Source organism: Erinaceus europaeus, chromosome 17, assembly GCF_950295315.1.
Source record: "Erinaceus europaeus chromosome 17, mEriEur2.1, whole genome shotgun sequence".
NCBI lineage: Eukaryota > Metazoa > Chordata > Mammalia > Eulipotyphla > Erinaceidae > Erinaceus > Erinaceus europaeus.
Window position 1 is genome coordinate 78,899,443 of NC_080178.1, and position 18,763 is coordinate 78,918,205.

General features: G+C 51.8%; 1 protein-coding gene across 8 annotated transcripts in view; it reads right to left on the reverse strand.

Moving 5' to 3' along the window:
• MICAL2 (microtubule associated monooxygenase, calponin and LIM domain containing 2) overlaps positions 1-18,763 on the reverse strand; it is a 153,879-nt gene that overhangs the window by 122,820 nt on the left and 12,296 nt on the right. For all 8 annotated transcript variants that reach the window (XR_009545679.1, XR_009545680.1, XM_060177161.1 and 5 more), the window contains exon 2: positions 110-180. The gene's annotated coding sequence lies outside the window, so the exon portion shown is untranslated. The remainder of the gene's footprint in view (positions 1-109; positions 181-18,763) is intronic.

The following is an 18,763-nucleotide window of genomic DNA, read 5'->3' on the forward strand; positions in this document are numbered from 1 at the left end:
AGCCACTGGTTCCTAAGACAGAGCCTGAAGCAAGAGTCCAAAGCCTCGGGCCGGTCCCACCAAGAGCAGCTCAAGGGCAGGAAAGAGATGAGCCTTGTGACGTACTCACTTGATTCTTAGGCATCGCAATGGCCAAGGTCACCTCCTTCCAGGATGAGCCACACGCAGGCTGCCATGTTCCTTTAAAAACAAGAGCCCAACAATCAGCGTGGGTTACACTATCTCGCATTCCAGCTGCATTATCTTCTCCCAGCACTTGGCCCCGTGCTGACGCTGAACCCAGTGGGAGGAGAAGGGCAGTGTGGGCGAAGGAATGGGGATCTGGTTTGTACAAATACTATTGCCTGCCATGCCACTGCCACTGCCTGAGTGCCCTGGGGACCAACCGGGTCTCCATGCAGAGGCTTTGCTTAGTAATCAAGATGGAGCTGACCTGGACAAGAAGGCTCAATTAGTTACTTTAGTAAAAGTAAATAAATAAATAAATAAATAAATAAATAAATAAATAGGGTCTGGCGGTAGCGCAGTGGGTTAAGCGCACATGGCGCCAAGCGCAAGGACTGGTGGAAGGATCCCGGTTCGAGCCCCCGGCTCCCCACCTGCAGGGGATTCGCTTCACAGGCGGTGAAGCAGGTCTGCAGGTGTCTGTCTTTCTTTCCCCCTCTCTGTCTTCCCCTCCTCTCTCCATTTCTCTCTGTGCTATCCAACAATGACAACATCATCAACAACAGTAATAACTACAACAATAATAAAAAAAAAAAGGGCAACGAAAAGGGAAAATAAGTAAATATTTTTAAAAGTTTAAAAAATACAAGGATGTTCTTTCACATTTTAAATAATAATAACAAAAATACAAATTCCTAGGGCTATCCAGAAACAGGCAAAGAACAGGTGGGAGATGTGCTCGCTCTGGGTGTCTGACAGGCTGCCAGCAGGGCGGCAGACGCCCCCCATGCACACAAGCACTGCACGTGCACCAGACTGCGCAGGGGCCAGTTCCAGAGCCTGGGTTGGATCCCTCTCCAGAACTGTCTGGCTGTCCACAGGCAACGAGCCACTGTTGACCATCAATGAATGGCCTCACATGACTGTGACCTCACATGACAGTGGCTCTCCGCAGGAGAGGAGCCCAGGTCTCCAGTCTTTCCCACCGCACAGAAGAGTAGCGGCGTCACGGCCATGAGAGGTGTCCTGGCACAGCTGTGATGGGGCTGCCCTGCTGCAGCGGCTCAGTCAGTGCCAAAGGCAGCCAGTGGCCTGGCAGAAGCCACAGTCCTCCTTGTCACCATCGTTATCAGAACACACACGCACACACACACACCTGGCCTGTGGCAGTGGAGGAACAGGCTAGTCTGCCTGGAGCCGGAAGTCAAGAAGCTGAGCCTGTCATGTCACTGCCCTGCCCCCTCCCTACTGGATGCTTTGTAGACAGGATCAGGCGTGAGGGTGAGCTGAGCACCTGGCACACAATTCTGCCAGTAGTCCCTGGACCTCCCTGTCCCCTAAACTCTCAGCAGATACAAGTTCCCACGCACCCAAAGACATCCCTGAGAACAGGGGTGATGGGAGCTTCTGGAGCTGTCCTGAGACACTGTGCTCTACCTCTGTGCTCTTCCCCCCGCCCCGACTCCCCAAAGACAAACATGAACCTCTAAGCAACACTCAGACACTCTTGAAAATCCTTGGAACCCCACGAAAGCAGAACAGCCGAGGGCCCCCGCACCTCTCCACACCCCAAGCGGCATCCTGTTTCCTCCTCTAGAGCCTGACCAAAGTGGCTATTTCCTCACCCGGGACCCCTCTGCAGCAAAGCAGACAAGAAATGAATGCTACCTGGGCTTGGGGACAAGTGGTCAGTGTGCACTGCCTGAGATGATCCTCCCCACAGCTCCAAAAAGCGGGGGAAACTGAGGCATGGCACAGCGAGTGCTTGGCCCGGAAAGACTCCTGGTCAGAGCAGGCTGGGACTCCCCTGGAGAGCTGGGAAGGCTCTGAGCACAGCCCGGCCAGCAATTCGACACAGTCACGGGCGCCTGCCAGAGCACGAGTCCGCAAGCAGAGGCTGCCCAGTTTTGGGGTCAGGCAGACCAGAGTTCCTTGAGAGCTTGTTTGGAGGTTCTAGCAGGGAAGCGCAGCTATTCGGATACCCTCGAACAAAGACTGGTCCGTCTCTATTCGGGGAAGGCCGTCCTCTTCCACCAAATTCGCAGCTTCAGGAGGGATGCACATGAAGAGGTGAGGGAGGAGGGGGACACCCGCCCAGCCAGCCAGAGCAGCCGAATCAACCCTGGAGATCAGTGGGGTGACAGATGTCGCAGCCAGATGCCCTCACATCCCAGACCAGAGTTCCTATCCCCGCTCACTTCAAAGTCTGCAAGTGGACACGAGTCAACCTCAAACCCCAGTTTCTTATCTGAAAATGGGGAAAATCTTATTTCATCCTGCACAAGGCTGTTCTGCAGATGAAGAGAGAGAGGGAGTGCTGTGACGGGCCAGGTCAGGCCTGGGGACCATGCTGCCGCCTCCTCTGCAGTATGGCGGGTGTGTGGCTCGGGGCGCACCTGGAGTCTTTGGCTGAGGATGACGTCCAGCTCTCCCAGCCGGCTGCCACACACGAGGCCGGTGGCCACACCTCTCTAGATCTGGGTCCCCTTGTGTGTCAGACGTGGCTGTAAGTTATGTGGGGGGTGTGGGGGCAGTGCAGAGGGAAGGTTCAAGAGAGGTAGAGGAGTGCTCTAAGTGTCTCTCTCTCTCTCTCTCTTCTCCTCTCTGTTTCCATCTCTATCAGCAAAAGAAAAACAAAAGAAACAAAACAAAAAATGCCCCCAGGTATGGTGGAGTCATCATGCAGTGGCCAAGTCTGAGTGATAACCCTGATGGCAAAATAAATAAATAGGATTTTTTTTTTACACTGATGAAGAATAATGGCCAGCATAAAAGCAAGTACTCACTGAATTAGGATTGTTCGCAATTATTAATAGGACTGCAACCTTTTGCCTTTGCTTCTAAAACAGATACCACTCCATCTTCCAGTCCCTGGCCAAAGATCTGGGCACAGGACACTAGCCATGTTCAGCCAAGTTCCCTCCTCTTTGGCTACACTCACAGCGACCATGGAGTCTGGAGAACTTGGCAAGGGACCAAGCGCCAGGCCACACAGCTCTGGGGAGGGCCTGGTCCTCTTGGCTGGGTGCAGGGGGCTGCAGGGTCAGCTGGGAGCTGGCCACACACAGTAGCCACTGAGCAGGGACTCATGATGGGGGTCACCCCTACTCCTGCAGCACCTCCTGGAAATCCTTGCCTAGAACCTTCCGAGGCATGCCCGCTTTGCTGAAGCTCGTCCAGGCCGGGGCCCCTGCCACCTGAAGCCAAGAAGCCCAATGGGCACAGCACTTCCCTGGTTGCTTGTTCAACGCTGAATCTGCCCAGCAAGAGAAGCCACTGCTGACTCTCGGGTGAACTGTGCAACAAGGTGTCTCTGTGACGGGGGAAGTTAGAGAAGGCCGTGGCCAGCCCTGGACCTTCCTGGGCAAAGAAAAATACTGGTACTTAAAAAAAAAATAGGGGAGTGCAGCAGGTTAAGTGCACATGGCTCAAAGTGCAAGGACTGGCATAATGGTCCCAGTTCAAGCCCCTGGCTCTCCACCCGCAGAGGAGTCGCTTCACAGGCGGTGAAGCAGGTCTGCAGGTGTCTATCTTTATCTCCCCCTCTCTGTCTTCCCCTCCTCTCTCCATTTCTCTCTATCCTATCCAACAATAATAACAACAAGGGCAGCGAAAGAGGAAAAAATAGCCTCCAGGAGCAGTGGATTCATGGTGCAGGCACCAAGCCCCAGCAATAACCCTGGAGGTGAAAAGAAAAAAAAAAAGTGAAGAGTCCAGTCTTATAGTCCCTCACACCTGGACCCACCTGGATCTGAGCATTCAGAGAGGAGAAGAAAAAGGAGACGGCGGGCTGACCTGCACAGGCCTCCCAACAGTGTGGGACAAACCCAGGCCGTTCCTTACAGCAGCCCGTCCGGCACAGGAGGAGGCAAGGTAGTTGTGAGCCCTTCCACACACCCTGCACTGCGGGTCAGATGGTCCCTTGTGACCATGTCTGGTCTCCAGATCAGCCCTGGGAGCAAAAGGCACGACCAGCCCATTTTCCATGTGAAGGAACAGAGGCACCAAGGCAGGACTAACAGTTCAAGGTCACACTGTCCTCCCTGCTCTGCCCATCATGCTGGGTCCCCCTGCACTCTCTGACCCCAGGACCCGAGGCCCCCCATCTGCTGACACTCACATCTGCTCAGACCACCCAGGGAGAGGGTGCTGTGTCTGCAACCCCCTCCCCCCATAGCAGCACCCCCTGCACCTGGACAGAGGGCCTCAGAAGACGAGCTGCCCCAACGGGATAGTTGACATGGGACAGGTGACAGCAGGACAGCAGGAGTACACCCAAGAGTGAGTTTCCTCCCGCAGACCTTAGAATCCACGGTGAGGCTTTTGGTCTGTATTTTGTTGCTGTTGCTGTTGCTGTCTTCCTGTCTTCCCTGGAAACTGCCGTGACTGACTCCCCCCACCACTGTGTCTGCCACCCTGCACTGCACTTCACCAAACACGCGCCTTTCTCTCTGCCTCCAGGGCCAGCACCCACAGACAGTCTTCACCTGTCCCTCCAAGCCCTCTAAGGGCACCCTCTTCTCCACAAAGGGAGTTACACTTTCAGATATGTTTTTAAAAACAATGCAACCCCCCCCCCAGAGCCTTACCCCCCAAGGAAAAGACAGAAACGGGCTGAGGGTGTGGATCCACCACCAACACCCATGTCCAGTGGAGAAGCAATTACAGAAGCCAGAACTCCCACCTTCTGCTCCCCATAAAGAACGTTGATCCCTACTCCCAGCAGGAGAGAAATGATAGGGGAAGATGACCACAGGGCTCTGAAGCCCAACTCCATCAGGACCCAGAGAGAGAAGAGGCAGAAAGGGAGGACATTCAGAAGTAGTAAGAGATGTAGGTGTGACTTAAAAAGGAAGACAAGGCAGGACCATAGGAAAGAAAATGGGCATATAGATAGATAGGTAGGTAGATAGGTAGATAGATAGGTAGATATAGAAATAATAGTCAGCCCATATCTGTGACCTTGGGAGAACCACCGCAGTTTCCAATAGAGGGAATTGGGACACAGAACTCTGGTGATGGGAATGGTGTGAGATTATCTCCCTGTTACAAAAAAAAAAACAAACTAATATTAAATCACTAGGACAAAAACGTCTATATGGACCTGGGGCCGGGTGGTGGCTCACCTGGTTGAGTGCACACGCTACAGAGCACAAGGACCTGGGTTCGAGCCCCTGGTACCCACCTGCAGGGGGAAAGCTAGGTGGGAAAAGCTTCACAAGCGATGAAGCTGTGTTACAGGTGTCTCTCTGTCTCTCTCCCTCTCACCCCCTTCCCTCTCGATTTCTGGCTGTCTCTACCAAATACGTAAATAAAATTTAGCAAATACAAAATACTTTGTATTTTGTTTTCATAGCAAAAACAAAGACCCAAACACACCAGTCACCTCCTTGTCCCTCCTGCCCAGGTGTCCAAGCCCAGGGCTGCCGTCTGCACAGGCAGGACCCGAAGCAGGAAGAGGCAGCCTGTGCAGACGGCAGCACTGGAAGAGGACGGGGTGGCTGCCAGTCTTTGCTGGGGGAATAATACTGGAAGCTTCCTTGCAGATGATGGGGAATCAGCCTGACCACAGTGACATCCAGAGGAGCAGCTGTTGGCTGGGCGGGGGGCTGGGCCTGCAGGTGTGGGATCCTCAAGCCAGCGCTCCTGCGGGGGCTCACCTGTCGCCATGACACACCTGCCCAGGGCCTGCCCCAGCTGACAGTTGCTCCCTTTGTCCTCTGGCAGCCGGGTCTGGGCAGTGGCTGGCCCCGTTGAGGGGGATTATCCAGGCAGGTATTTCCCTTGCGTTTCTCTTTTGTGGCAGAGCCCAGTGTTCTGCTATTTAAAAACAAAGAAGCTCTAAGGGCCTGGATGCTTTCCCCCCTTGGTGCTATGACTTGGGTCCACTCCTCCTTGGCCTCCTGTGATGACATCCAGGCTGCTCAGCAAGGATCCACACAAGGATCTGGGTTCGAGCCCCTGGCAGCAGGGGGATCACTTCACAAGTGGTGAAGTAAGTCTACAGGTGTCTGTCTTTCTCTCTCCTCAATCTCTCCCTCCTTTCTCAATTTCTCTCTGTCCTATCCCATAAAAATGGGAAAAATGGTCACCAGGAGTAGCGGGTTCACAGTGCCGATACCGAGCCCTGGTGATATCCTTGAAGGTAATAAATAAATACATAAAATAAACACAAATAAATGAGACAGTGCAGGTCATGGGACAATAAAGACTGTCACATGAAGTCATTCACTCTGAGTCAGGAACTGTGCTTAGGAGCCCTGCCTCAACTATTTATTTCACCAGCCTCTGACAACTTCCCTGTGCAGTGCAGTTAGCCCCAAACCCTCAAGTTCAGATGAGGAGACCCATGTTCCCGGTAAGCCCAACACCCACCCCATGTCGTGCAGGCCAACAATGATCAGAACCACAACACTGGCCCGAGGTAGCATGGTGGGTAGGCCAAATGGGTCATGTAACAGGCAAACAGGTAACAGGTAGGGGGCTGCTGGCTTCATACACACACACACACACACACACACACACACACACACCATATGGAAGAAGGAGGGGGTGTTTGGCTGAGAGCTTTGGAAACCTTTCTGCAGTTGGCAGGGCTGATTCCAAGCCTTGGAGGGTGAAGATGGCCCAACTAGAGGAAGAGAGACGGGAGGACTTACGGGCCTCCTCCTGGGGTCTTTCTCAGCTATGCCCCAGAGAGGCCCCTTCAGTCACATGGCAATCAGGGGACATCCAGGCCCAGAGTGGCACAGACCCAACTCCCCGGCCCCCAGTGTGCTGCAGGCGCCTGTGCTGTGAGCTGACCTGCAAACCCCAGATCCCGGGCTCCAGGATATTGGCTGCTGTCACGTGCAGATGAGCATCCCCACTGCTACCTGGGCACCCAAGGGTCCCGGGAGAGAGACGAGGGCATGAGCAAGCCATGCTGTGGGCCTGAGTTCCCCCCGCAGGGCCCTGACCTCACTGAGCTCTGGATTCCTCACACCTCCCAGGACAGTGCAGAAACTGCCTCGATAGTTCCTTGCTGCACTGGGCTGAACAGAAGCGCAAATGTGTGTCAAATAGCCCTGGAGTCCGGCACTGGCGGAGAGAGAAAGTCCCCTCCCTGAAGGGCTCCCCATCCCCACCAGCACCTGTCCTCCTCCTGGCAGCCTCCTCTGCTCCCACCTGCAGGGTGCAGGGTGCAGGGGTGTGCAGGCCCGCCTCCAGATGTGAACACTGACAACGCCCTCCTCCCTTCCCATCTCCACTCCACATCAAGCACCAACTCCCAGCCCAGGCCTTGAACCTGCCGAGGAGACAGATGGCAATGAAATGACACCCACAACTCTCGTCATGCTGTGCTGCTGCATTTTGTTCTTAGAGTGGGGGTCTGGCACAGCGAGCAGGGTGTGCAAGCAGAGTGGTAAGAAGGCCTGATGGTTCCAGGGCCCCTTGACAACAGTCTTCAGGAAAAGGGCAAAGGGGAAATGAAGAGATGGTCCAGGGCGGGGGTTGGCGACAGGAAGGCAGCCTGAGTCCCCAGACCCAGGCTTCCTGGGATGATGGAGCTGGAACGCCTGCTGCTTCCTAGCTGGGGCCCTGTGAGGAAATTCAAAACTCTGTGGAGCCTTAGTGCTTAGTGTTCTTGCCGGGCCAATTCAGTAACTACAAGGATTATGAGGACTGAATGAAGTAGTAGGGTGAATGTTCTTGGCAATCTGTAAGAACCCTAAGGGGCTTACAGACATTTTCCATTGTTCTGGGAAGCGGAGTCCTTGGCAAGGGACAAGCATTAAGAAACCATTGCTTTGGGCAAACTTCTCTAGACACCTTCTAGAGCACACAGAGACTCCAAAAGTAAGAAAGAAAAATAAATAGGGAGTCGGGCGGTAGCGCAGCGGGTTAAGTGCACGTGACACAAAGTGCAAGGACTGGTGCAAAGATCCCAGTTCGATTCCCCGGCTCCTCACCTGCAGGGGGGTGGCCTCACGAGCGGTAAAGCAGGTCTGCAGGTGTCTGTCTTTCTCTCCCCCTCTCTGTCTTCCCCTCCTCTCTCCATTTCTCTCTGTCCTGTCCAACAACGACAGCAATAACAACAATAGTAACTACAACAACAACAAAAAAAAAAAAAAAAACCAAAGGAAACAAAAGGGAAAATAAATAAAATATTAAAAAATAAATACTTTTTAAAAAAGAAAGAAAGAAAGATATACCAAGGCCTGGTCTGGTGATGGGGGAGTTGCAGTCACATTTTTTTACAAAACTCAAAATGAGATGGCTTTCAGGAGGAAGCAGTCAGAGAGACAAGAGAAAGGGACGATTATTATGGCCTCAGAGGCCAGGAGAGACTTTAAACCAGTACTGTTATAATCATTAGCATATCTTTATACTGACTTTCTGGGGGCCTGCTGTCGGCTAGGCAGTTCTGTATAGTTACACAGCTCACCGCCTTTGCTTCTCATTAAAAAAAAAAAAAAAAAAGCCCACGACTGGGTTCACATATGACAAAACTGAACAGAATCCACATGTCTTCTGGCCTTCTAGGCTAATAGGGGTAGGACAGGGGCTTGGGCCTGCCAGGCTCTGCTCCTTACCGCCAGGAGCAAAATCTACCAGACAGGTCTCAGGCAGACAGTGGCTGAAAGGCTCTGATAAGGCCTGCAGAGTTGAGTCACTGAGGGTAGGGGCTGACTCACCCAGACCTTCCCCTCCCACAGCAGCTCCTGATGCCTGGTCCAGCACACTCCAGACCTTCCCCGCCCCACCCCGCCCCCCCAAGACCCCCAAGCAGGGCTGGGACAGGGCAGGGCGGGACCTCTGTCCTCTGCACCTGATTCCAAAGGAGAGGGAAGGAAGAACCCAGCGTCGGCGTCCTGTGCTCACAGGACAGAACAAATGCTCTTCTTTTTATTTATTTATTTATTTGTTTATTTTTCTTTGCCCCCAGGGTTATTGCTGGGGCTCGGTGCCTGCACTACAAATCCACTGCTCCTGGAGGCTGTTTTTTTCCCTTTTGTTGCCCTTGGTGTTTATTGTTGTTGTTGGATAGGACAGAGAGAAATGGAGAGAGGAGGAGAGAAAGACAGACACCTGCAGACCTGCTTCACCGCCTATGAAGCAACCCCCCTGCAGGTGGGGAGCCGGGGCTTGAACCGGGATCCTGATGCCGGTCCTTGTGCTTTGCGTCACGTGCGCTTAACCCGCTGCGCTACAGCCCGGCCCCCACAAATGCTCTTCTTACAGATGGTACTTTAACACTAAGAGGGAAACCTCCTCAACTGCCACTTCTGCCGCTTAGCTTACGGGCTGTGTGGCTGGAGGCTGGTCTCAGCTTCCCTGAGTCTCGGCGTCCTCCCTGGTCAGATGCGGATGCCAGTGTGCACCAGGGCAGCCGTGCCGAGACAAACTCTCACACCTGGTGTAGCAGCCGGCATGCTGCGGGCTATCTGAATGGAAGACACTGCAAAGTGCCCCCCGGAAAGCCTTCTCCACGGTGATACCTGCCGGTCACAATTTCTCTGCCACGAGCATTCATCGGCCATTACGCCAGATCTAGCATGAATCCATTCCTTTGGCTTACTCTTTAAAAGCATCATAATTTCCTTGTTTTATTATTTTTTAGGACATTTACTGTCTCACACATATTTATGGAGAGACAGCTGGTCATCTGTACAGACAAGCTAGTGTTTATTAGGTAATTATTATATGCCAGACATGCTTCTAAGCAGATCACATTGGGTGTCCTGTGCCATCCTCTAAAAATTATGCCTATAAAGGGCTATTCATCTCCATTGTATAGCCATAACATGCGGTACACAGATGTTCAGCCACTTGCCCAAAGTCACGTAGCCAGGATTCTATCCCAGAACCCACACTCCTTCTACAAGCAGTATTCTGTACTAAAATAATGAAGGAAAAGAGAAAATGTTCAACCGACCTCAAGCCCCAAATTCATTATCTTTATTTATTGGATAGACTGCCAGATATCAATAGGGGAGGGGGAGACAGAGATGAAAGAGAGACACAGAGATACCTGCAGACTTGCCTCACCACTCATGAAGCTTTCGCCCTGCAGGTAGGGGCTGGGGGCTTGAACCCAGGTCCTTGAGCATTATAGCATATACGCCACCACCCGGCCCCCCCAAGCCCTGTCACGCCCTCCCCCCTCCAGACCAAGCTCCGCCCTCATTCCCTGTGCCAGCACTGTCCTCAACCTCCTGCTGACCACAGCTCTCACTCCCACCTCACCACTCTGCCCCATCACACCTGGACAAGGCTGGACTGGGCCCTGGACATGACCTGTCCAGCCTCTCTCATCCAACCCACTCTCCCCTACTCCACAAGCCCTCTAAGGATTCTCCCAAGCATCTAAGCCCTCTGCTCAATAACATCCAGGAACACTACTGCCTAGAACTGAAGACCCCAGTAGGTTCAAGAAGATGAACTTGTGACTCAATGCCCCTCTGACGCACGCCATGGCCTCCTGCCCTGTACCCCCAGAAAGGGGGAGATTCCAGATTAGCATGGGGGTGCCTCTTCCCAGGCACGTACTCTCTGGGTTGGAGAGAACTCGACCAGAGCCAGCCTGGGCTGCTGCTCACTCAGCGACGCGAGGGAGATGACTCAGGAACCAGACACGTGGTGGCGAGGCAAGGCAATTCTTTATTGATCAGAGAGTCCAGGCTTTTAAAGGGCAGACCCAGAAGTGGTACGTCAAAAATGGAAACGGCTAGGAAAGGGGCAGAGAAAGGCAAAAGGGGCTGGGAAGGTAGGAACTTCCTTAGCAACTGTTGTGAGGGTTTTAACTGGTAGGATTAATAATACCCTGCAGGCAGGGAGGGTCTTGAGGGTAGAAAGAAGATAGATCAAAGGAATGGAATGGGTGGGGATCTTTCAGGCAAAACAATGATTATGTAGATAGGACATAGTGTCAGGAATGCAGGGTGCTTTGTGAGCCCTGCTGAGCTCAACCACATCCTCACAATTTCCCGACATCTCCCCCTTTCTTTTTATCTAATGGCCATAGTATCAGGAATGTGGGGTGCTTTGTGAGGCAGGGAGTCTGATAATATGGAGCAAACCTTTGGGATTACTCCTGTCCCTTCTTGCTCAACCTCTCAGTAGAGAGAGAGACTGACAGGATAGATGCACTCCTTGGGTCAAGCCCTGCCAGGCTCTACCACATCCTCACAATTTCCCGACAACTCCTAGCCAGCAGTCCCAGGGCAGAGTTGAGTCAGTGAGGCCTTTCCTTAGCACTGTTAAAAATCACACCATTGGGGGCTGGGCAGTAGCACAGCCAGTTAAGTGCACGAGGTGCAAAGCATGAGGACCAACGTGAAAATCCCAGTCTGAGCCCCCAGCTCCCCACCTGCAGAGGGATCACTTCACAAGCCATGAAGCAGGTCTGCAGGTGTCTATCTTTCTCTCTCCCTCTCTGTCTTCCCCTCCTCTCTCCATTTCTCTCTGTCCTGTCCAACAATAATAACGAGGGCAACCAATATAGAAAAATGGTCTCCAGGAGCAGTGGATTCATAGTGCAACCACCTAACCCCGGTAATAACCATGGAGGCAAAAAAAAAAAAAAAAAAGGATAGAAAGAAGAAAGAAAAGAAATCACAGCATCCCTACACCCACCCAGCATTCCCTCACCTCTTCACCCCACCACCACTATGAGCAACTCATCTATCTAACCCCACAGAATATAAATTCCACATGACACAGGGTCTTGCCCACCCAGCCCTGCTATAACCACTCAGAAGAGTGTCTAGCAAAGAGCAAGACCTCCCAAGCACCTACTGGATAAACGAGAGATGCTAAATGTCTAAGAAGAAAATGGAACAGCGGCAGGGGGTGGCTAGCATGCCTCTGGCACCCCTCTCTGTAGCTGAGGATGTTTCTGGGAGACAGGCCTAAGCTGCCCACTATAAATTCCCAGAGCCCACCACCATCTCGCCCACCCTCCCTGGGATTTACAACAAGTCTCTATGAGACCCTGGATCCCATCCTCCTGTCACGCCTACACACCGTGTGTCAACAGGAGGCCCTTTGCATTTGTCCTACACGCCTGTTCTAGGCCCAGTTTCAACTCTGTCCACCTACCACCAAGCTAGGCCTCCCCCGAGTCCCCCAGCCCTGTTGCCCTCTAGAGATACTCTCTGCTCTCTCTACTGACCCATATCCATTTCACCCACCCTCCAAGACCCAGGCCAAATGCAGCCACCCCCTCGCCTCACCCCCTCCCTCCTCCAGGCCCTGGCTCCCACTTCCCAGGAGAGGCTCTCCACACCCACCCCTGGCTCCAGCAGGCATCTGGAAATCAGTCATGAGCCACCTTGCAGCCCACCTTCTCTGACTGGGCTGAGCTGCTCTGAGACCTGTTACTTGTCTGGCACTTGTATGACCAGTGTCTCCAAGTTTACTGTAAATAAACACATGAGGAGGGGAGGCTGGGCACTGGCCTCGCTTGCCACAGCACGGGGCCTGGGCACACAGTCAGTGCTTCAGCTGTGTCTCTCCACTGGCTGTCCACAGGAAACAAGTCACCTTCCCAAGCGGGCCACTTCCTGAACTGGCTTCTCTCATTTTTCTCCTGTTGAGCCTCGCTACCTGCAACCCAAGTCACAGCTGTGTTTTCAAAGGGTGTCAGGCCCATAACTGTGCTGTGGGACCCTGTGACCAGAGAAGGAAAGGTTTGGAAGAAGGAAAACACATCCGTCTTTTCCCAGCAAACTAGACATTCACAGCATATCCATTTCCTGGAAGATGGGAGTTCAGCAGAGGAAAGCACAGGGTGAGGCACTGGCTAACTGACAGCAGAAACCCTTGTGGCCCAGGGAAGCCCAGTGAGAGGCAGCACCAAAGGAGTCCACTGGGAGCAATGAAATCCCAAAGGCATAAAAAGCAGTGTGTGTGTGTGTGTGTGTGTGTGTGTGTGTCTGTGTGTGTGTGAGTGTGTGTCTGTGTGTGTGTGTGTCTGTGTGTCTGTGTGTGTGTGTCTGTGTCTGTGTGTGAGTGTGTGTCTGTGTCTGTGTGTGTGTGTGTCTGTGTGTGTGTGAGTGTGTCTGTGTCTGTGTGTGTGTGTGAGTGTGTGTGTCTGTGTGTGTGTGAGTGTGTGTGAGTGTGTCTGTGTGTGTGTGAGTGTGTGTGTGTGTGAGTGTGTGTGTGTGTCTGTGTGTGTGTGAGTGTGTGTGTGTCTGTGTGTGTGTCTGTGTCTGTGTGTGTATCTGTGTGTGTTTGTGTGTGTGTCTGTGTGTGTGAGTGTGTCTGTGTGTGTGTCTGTGTGTGTTTGTGTCTGTGTGTGTCTGTGTGTGTGAGTGTGTGTGTGTCTGTGTAAGTGTGTGTGTCTGTGTGTGTGTCTGTGTGTGTATCTGTGTGTGTTTGTGTGTGTGTGTCTGTGTATGTGTGAGTGTGTCTGTGTGTGTGTGTCTGTGTGTGTCTGTGTGTGTGAGTGTGTGTGTGTCTGTGTCTGTGTGTCTGTGTAAGTGTGTGTGTCTGTCTGTGTGTGTGTCTGTGTGTGTGAGTGTGTGTGTCTGTGTGTGTGAGTGTGTGTGTCTGTGTGTGTGTGTGATTGTGTGTGTGAGTGTGTGTGTGTGTGATTGTGTGAGTGTGTGTCTGTGTAAGTGTGTGTGTGTCTGTGTGTGTGTCTGTGTGTGTGTCTCTGTGTCTGAGTGTGTGTGTGTCTGTGTAAGTGTATGTGTGTCTGTGTGTGTCTGTGTGAGTGTGTGTGTGTCTGTGTAAGTGTGTGTGTGTGTGTCTGTGTGTGTGAGTGTGTGTGTGTGTGTGTGTGTGTGTGTGTGTGTGATTGGGAGAAGGGATTACAATTGATAAGCTCACTGGTTTCAAAAATAAACCGGCACACGGGTTCAGGCAATGTGTTCCTCAGCCTTCTGGCCCCAATCAGCCAATGACCCGTCCCCTCTCTGAACCAGGCAGCCCCTGTGACCCCCAGCCGTGTCTCCCTGACAAAGCATATAGATGTATGGCAAATGCGTCTTCTTTTCTTTCCACAACCGAGAGCATACTGACATCCCCCTCTGTGCTCAGCCTTTATCTTGTAAAGGAGACTTAGATAGGGCAGGGAGACAGAGTGTCTGCATAACCAAAGAGATGCACTTCTGTTAGAAACCAGAGAACAATGGTGTGGTGGGGGGGGGAGGGGGTTTGCAGAGGGGAGAGACCCAGCCACACCTCTGGGCGCATGGCCATTCCAGACCCCAGTCACGTAGAGAGTCCAGGTAGTGGGGGCTGGGGGAACCACCCCGGCGTGCTGGGGCTGGGACCCTCACCAGCTAAACGCAGACTAGTCTGCTGAACAGATCATCTTCTAGAAGAGAGGGAGGAAGCCGCCACAGGGACTAAGCTAATTCCCAAGACAGTGGCAGAATGAGGAAGGAGCAGGCCGGGGAGGAAAGGCAGACACTTCCTCTGAAGAGAGCGTGAAGGGGAAGTCAGTGACCTGACCGGGGCTCTAATAAAAGACTTTCCGATGGCTGGGAGCACTGAAGGGCTCTAGGACCTGAGACTGCGGCAGCCAGAGATTCAGACTCTGCAGTGCCAGTCTAGCTCTGCACTGAGGTGGGGGAGGAGAAGACAGAGCAGGACCCTCAGGACATGGACAGCTACCATAGAGGTGGAAAGCTGAAAGCCCACCTCTGCGGGCGAGCTGGTGACATCCTAGCCACCCCCTCCTCGACCGAACAAGGAAGTCTGGAGCAAGCTGACTGACTAGAACCTTCATTCCCTCTCTGGAAAGAAAGGAGGACACTCACAATATCTACTTCTTGGGGATGGCACAAGAATTAAATGAGTTCGTCTCAAGGAAGTTCTTACCCCAGTGCTTGGCACACCAGAACTACTGGTTAAGTTTTGCTGGACTGAAGCCACGGTACAGGGAGCCCTGCACCAGGTCAGCTGTTCAAAGGCCATGTCGCAGCAGCGGAAGAAGGCTGCCCCACCCACGAGCCACCGCACAGGGGCACAGGGATGTCCCAGGGTGTCCAGCAGAGGAGACACGCCCACTGAGACCACAACATGCCCTGAGGGCAGGAAGGTCACAGGGCTGTACCTTCACTAAGAAGTCTAGAGGCAAGAAGGATCCCTGCTTGAATGGACCGACATTCCCACTCTGGACACAGCATGGCCTCTGTCAAAAGACGCCTTTTTTAGACTGTAAGACAGGATTCAATGCTTAGATGAGAAAGAGATGAGACAGGGAGGTGCCCAGGTCCTGAAAGGTTAGGGCACAGCTCTGGGGATGCTTGCAGATGAGCTCACTCAACTGCACTGCCTGCTGAGTCTCCGTGAGGGTCGCCCGGCCCGGACACCGGATGCCACCCTGAGGCCTGCTAAGAGCTGAGGACAGGAGAGGAGCCCCTGCCATGAAGGGATTCTTGACAGCAAAGTGGGCATTTCAGGTTCAAGAAGGCAGCCTGGGATAGAAGCAGCAGGACAGATGTGGGCAAGGGACAGCCTGAAACGCCATTCTCAAAAGGAATGACACCACTGGAGAGTCCGATGTCGCCACTATTGGGCAGTGAGTGCGTAAGGGGCTCTCATAAACACTTTACCAGTGACTTCAGTGATGGAAGTCGTTCCATCTTGTTTGTTTGCTTTTTAATTAATTTGAGAGGGAGAGCAAGGCCAGGACACCACTCAGTTTTGACGCAGGTGGTGTCAGGAATCAAACCTGGGGCATCAGACAGGCAAGTCCTATGATCTACAGCTCAGCCAGCTCTACAGCCTCCAGAGCCCAACACAGCAGGGTTGTCTTGAAGCACACAAGCAGAAACCTCACATAAATGGTTGCTCTGAGGGAGTCGGGCGGTAGCACAGCAGATTAAGCGCATGTGGCACAAAGCGCAAGGACCAGCGTAAGGAGCCCGGTTCAAGACCTGCAGGGGAGTCACTTCACAGGCGGTGAAGCAGGTCTGCAGGTGTCTGTCTTTCTCTCCCCCTCTCTGTCTTCCCCTCCTCTCTCCATTTCTCTCTGTCTTATCTAACAATGACGACAACAATAATGACTAGAACAACAACAAAAATCAACAAGGGCAACAAAAGGGGAAATAAATAAATATAAAATTTTTTTTAAAAAAATGGTTGCTCTGAATCAGATGGAAACTAAACAGGAGGCTCTGTGTTCAGACTCCAAAGCCACAGTGTTTGCAACAGAGACGACCTCCTTTGGCAACACCGTATGTTAAAAGGGTCTGGTCAGCAGGAATGTCAGTGAGTCAACGTGTGGGACGGCTGCCAGAAAAGCTGATGTAAGCCTGGGCTGCAGGGAGAGGAGCATAATGGCCTGATCTGCGGAGGGGACGGGGATAGGGATGGCCCCTCTCTCTGTTACGGCCGGGCCGTCCCCCAAATGTCCTGTACGGTCTGGGTTCTGCCCTCACTTAGAAAGATAGAAGCTGGTGTGTGTTCAGAGAGCCACAGGGAAGGTGAATAGACCCAAACCCACAGAGATTTAGGAGAGAAAAAGAGACCTGTTTTTTTTTTTTAATATCTCATTTCACTAATTAGAAGAGGCATCTATATGCTTTTTTTTTTTTTAATTATAAATCTGTCTGAAAGCAGAGTATATCCTACAACTCCTGAATCCCTAGCAACCTTTCTAGGCTGGGATGCAGCTGTGACCTGGCTGTCGCTGCCTCATTCCCACAGCCATATGGAAATGTGACTGTTGCCCTGGTGACATATGTGGACAATTGTAACTCACAACATACCAGAAGCCAAAGATCCACAAGTCATTTGAGGACGTAACTTAGAATCATCAGTGTGGGTTTTTATTTATTTATTTATTTATTTATTTTATAAAGTATCATATTCTGGTAAAGGGGTGGCAATGCGTTTCTTTATCTCCACTGTGTCTGCCCTCCCCCCCCCCCCCCCCGGCTATTGCAACCTGTCCTATAAGTTTTGATGTTTCTTTGATTCTAAGTCAAAAAGTGATTTGAAGGAAGTGGATTCTGAAAGCAAAAAACATTTAAGAGATGCCTTATTGCTAGAAGTGGACCTTACCCTATGACCCTGCAATTCCTCTCCTAGGGATAGATGCTAAGAAAACAAACACACCCATCCAAAAAGATCTGTGTTCACCTATGTTCACAGCAGCACAGTCTGTAATAACCAAAACCTGGAAGCAAGCCAGGTGCCCAACAACAGATGAGTGGCTGAGCAAGTTGTGGTCTAGATACACAATGGAATACTACTCAGCTATCAAAAATGGCAAATTCACCTTCTACACCTCATCTTAGACGAAGCTTGAAGGAATCATGTTAAGTGAGATAAACCAGAAAGAGAAGGGTCTCTGAATATGAGATGATCTCACTCATGGACAGAAGTTGAGAAATAAGAGCAGAGAGAGGAAACACAAAGCAGAACTTGGACTGAGTTTGCTGTATTGCACCAAGGTAAAGGACTTGGGGTGGGGCGGACGTTCATGTCCTGGTGTCTGCTGGTGGAGGAGGACCTAGGCTGGGGGGAGGAGGGGCAGAGAGTGTTTTTCAGAAAACTGAGACCGTTTACACATGTACCAACTACTGTGTTTACTGTAAACCACTAACCACCCCAATTAAAAAAGCCTTATCAATTTATCGTGCTAGAGTGATGTGATGTGGAATAAAAAACCACCGTCTAGAGTCTGAAAGGGTTTGTGCAGTAAGTATAGAACTTCAGAGTAGTAATAAAAAACTGGGAAAGGTTATGTATGCACAAACTATTGAATTTACTGTCTAATGGAAAACAATAATTCCCCAATAAAGAAATTAAAATAAATAAATAAACAAAATAGTAATAAAACCATGTTCAAGGCCAGCAGCACAGCTTCCCTGGACAGTGTGCCTGCCTGGAGCCTGGCCCCACCTCAGTGAAGTGAGCTTCAGTGCTGTGGTTCCCTTCCTTCCCTCTCTCTGTCTGTCTGCCTCTTGGTATCCGAAAAAGGCAGTCTGGAGTAGTAAATGTTAAACAAAATGAAAAACCCAAAGACTTTCTTCCTTGCAGGGATGCAGAAGTGTTGAAAATTTACCACTGGGAGTCGGGCGGTAGCGCAGCAGGTTAAGCGCACGTGGTGCAAAGCGCAAGGACCGGCATAAGGATCCCGGTTCGAGCCCCCGGCTCCCCACCTGCAGAGAAGTCGCTTCATAGGCGGTGAAGCAGGTCTACAGGTGTCTGTCTTTCTCTCCCCCTCTCTGTCTTTCCCGCCTCTCTCCAATTCTCTCTGTCCTATCTAACAACAATAAAAAACAACAAGGGCAACAAAAGGGAAAATAAATAAATAAAATATTTTTTAAAATTTCCACTAAGTGTTGCACACTGTACTAAAAACTTCCTTCAATGCAGTGATGGCCGGACTTGAACCTGGGTCATCCAGGTGGTGGTCACAACTCTGATTTCAAAAGCGGTGTCATGTGGGAGAGCACAGAATACACCCCTATGGATTGAAGAAATAAGAACTGGCATCAAAACGAGGAGACAGAAGGAACTGTGCCCTGGGTCTTGTCTAGTGTGCAGACCAAGGCTGGAGAAACCAAGCACAACCCAGCACACTTGGTGCTGACTAAGCCCTCTCCTTCAAAGGCACTGCTGGAGAGTAAGACTCGCTGAGGGAGCAGAA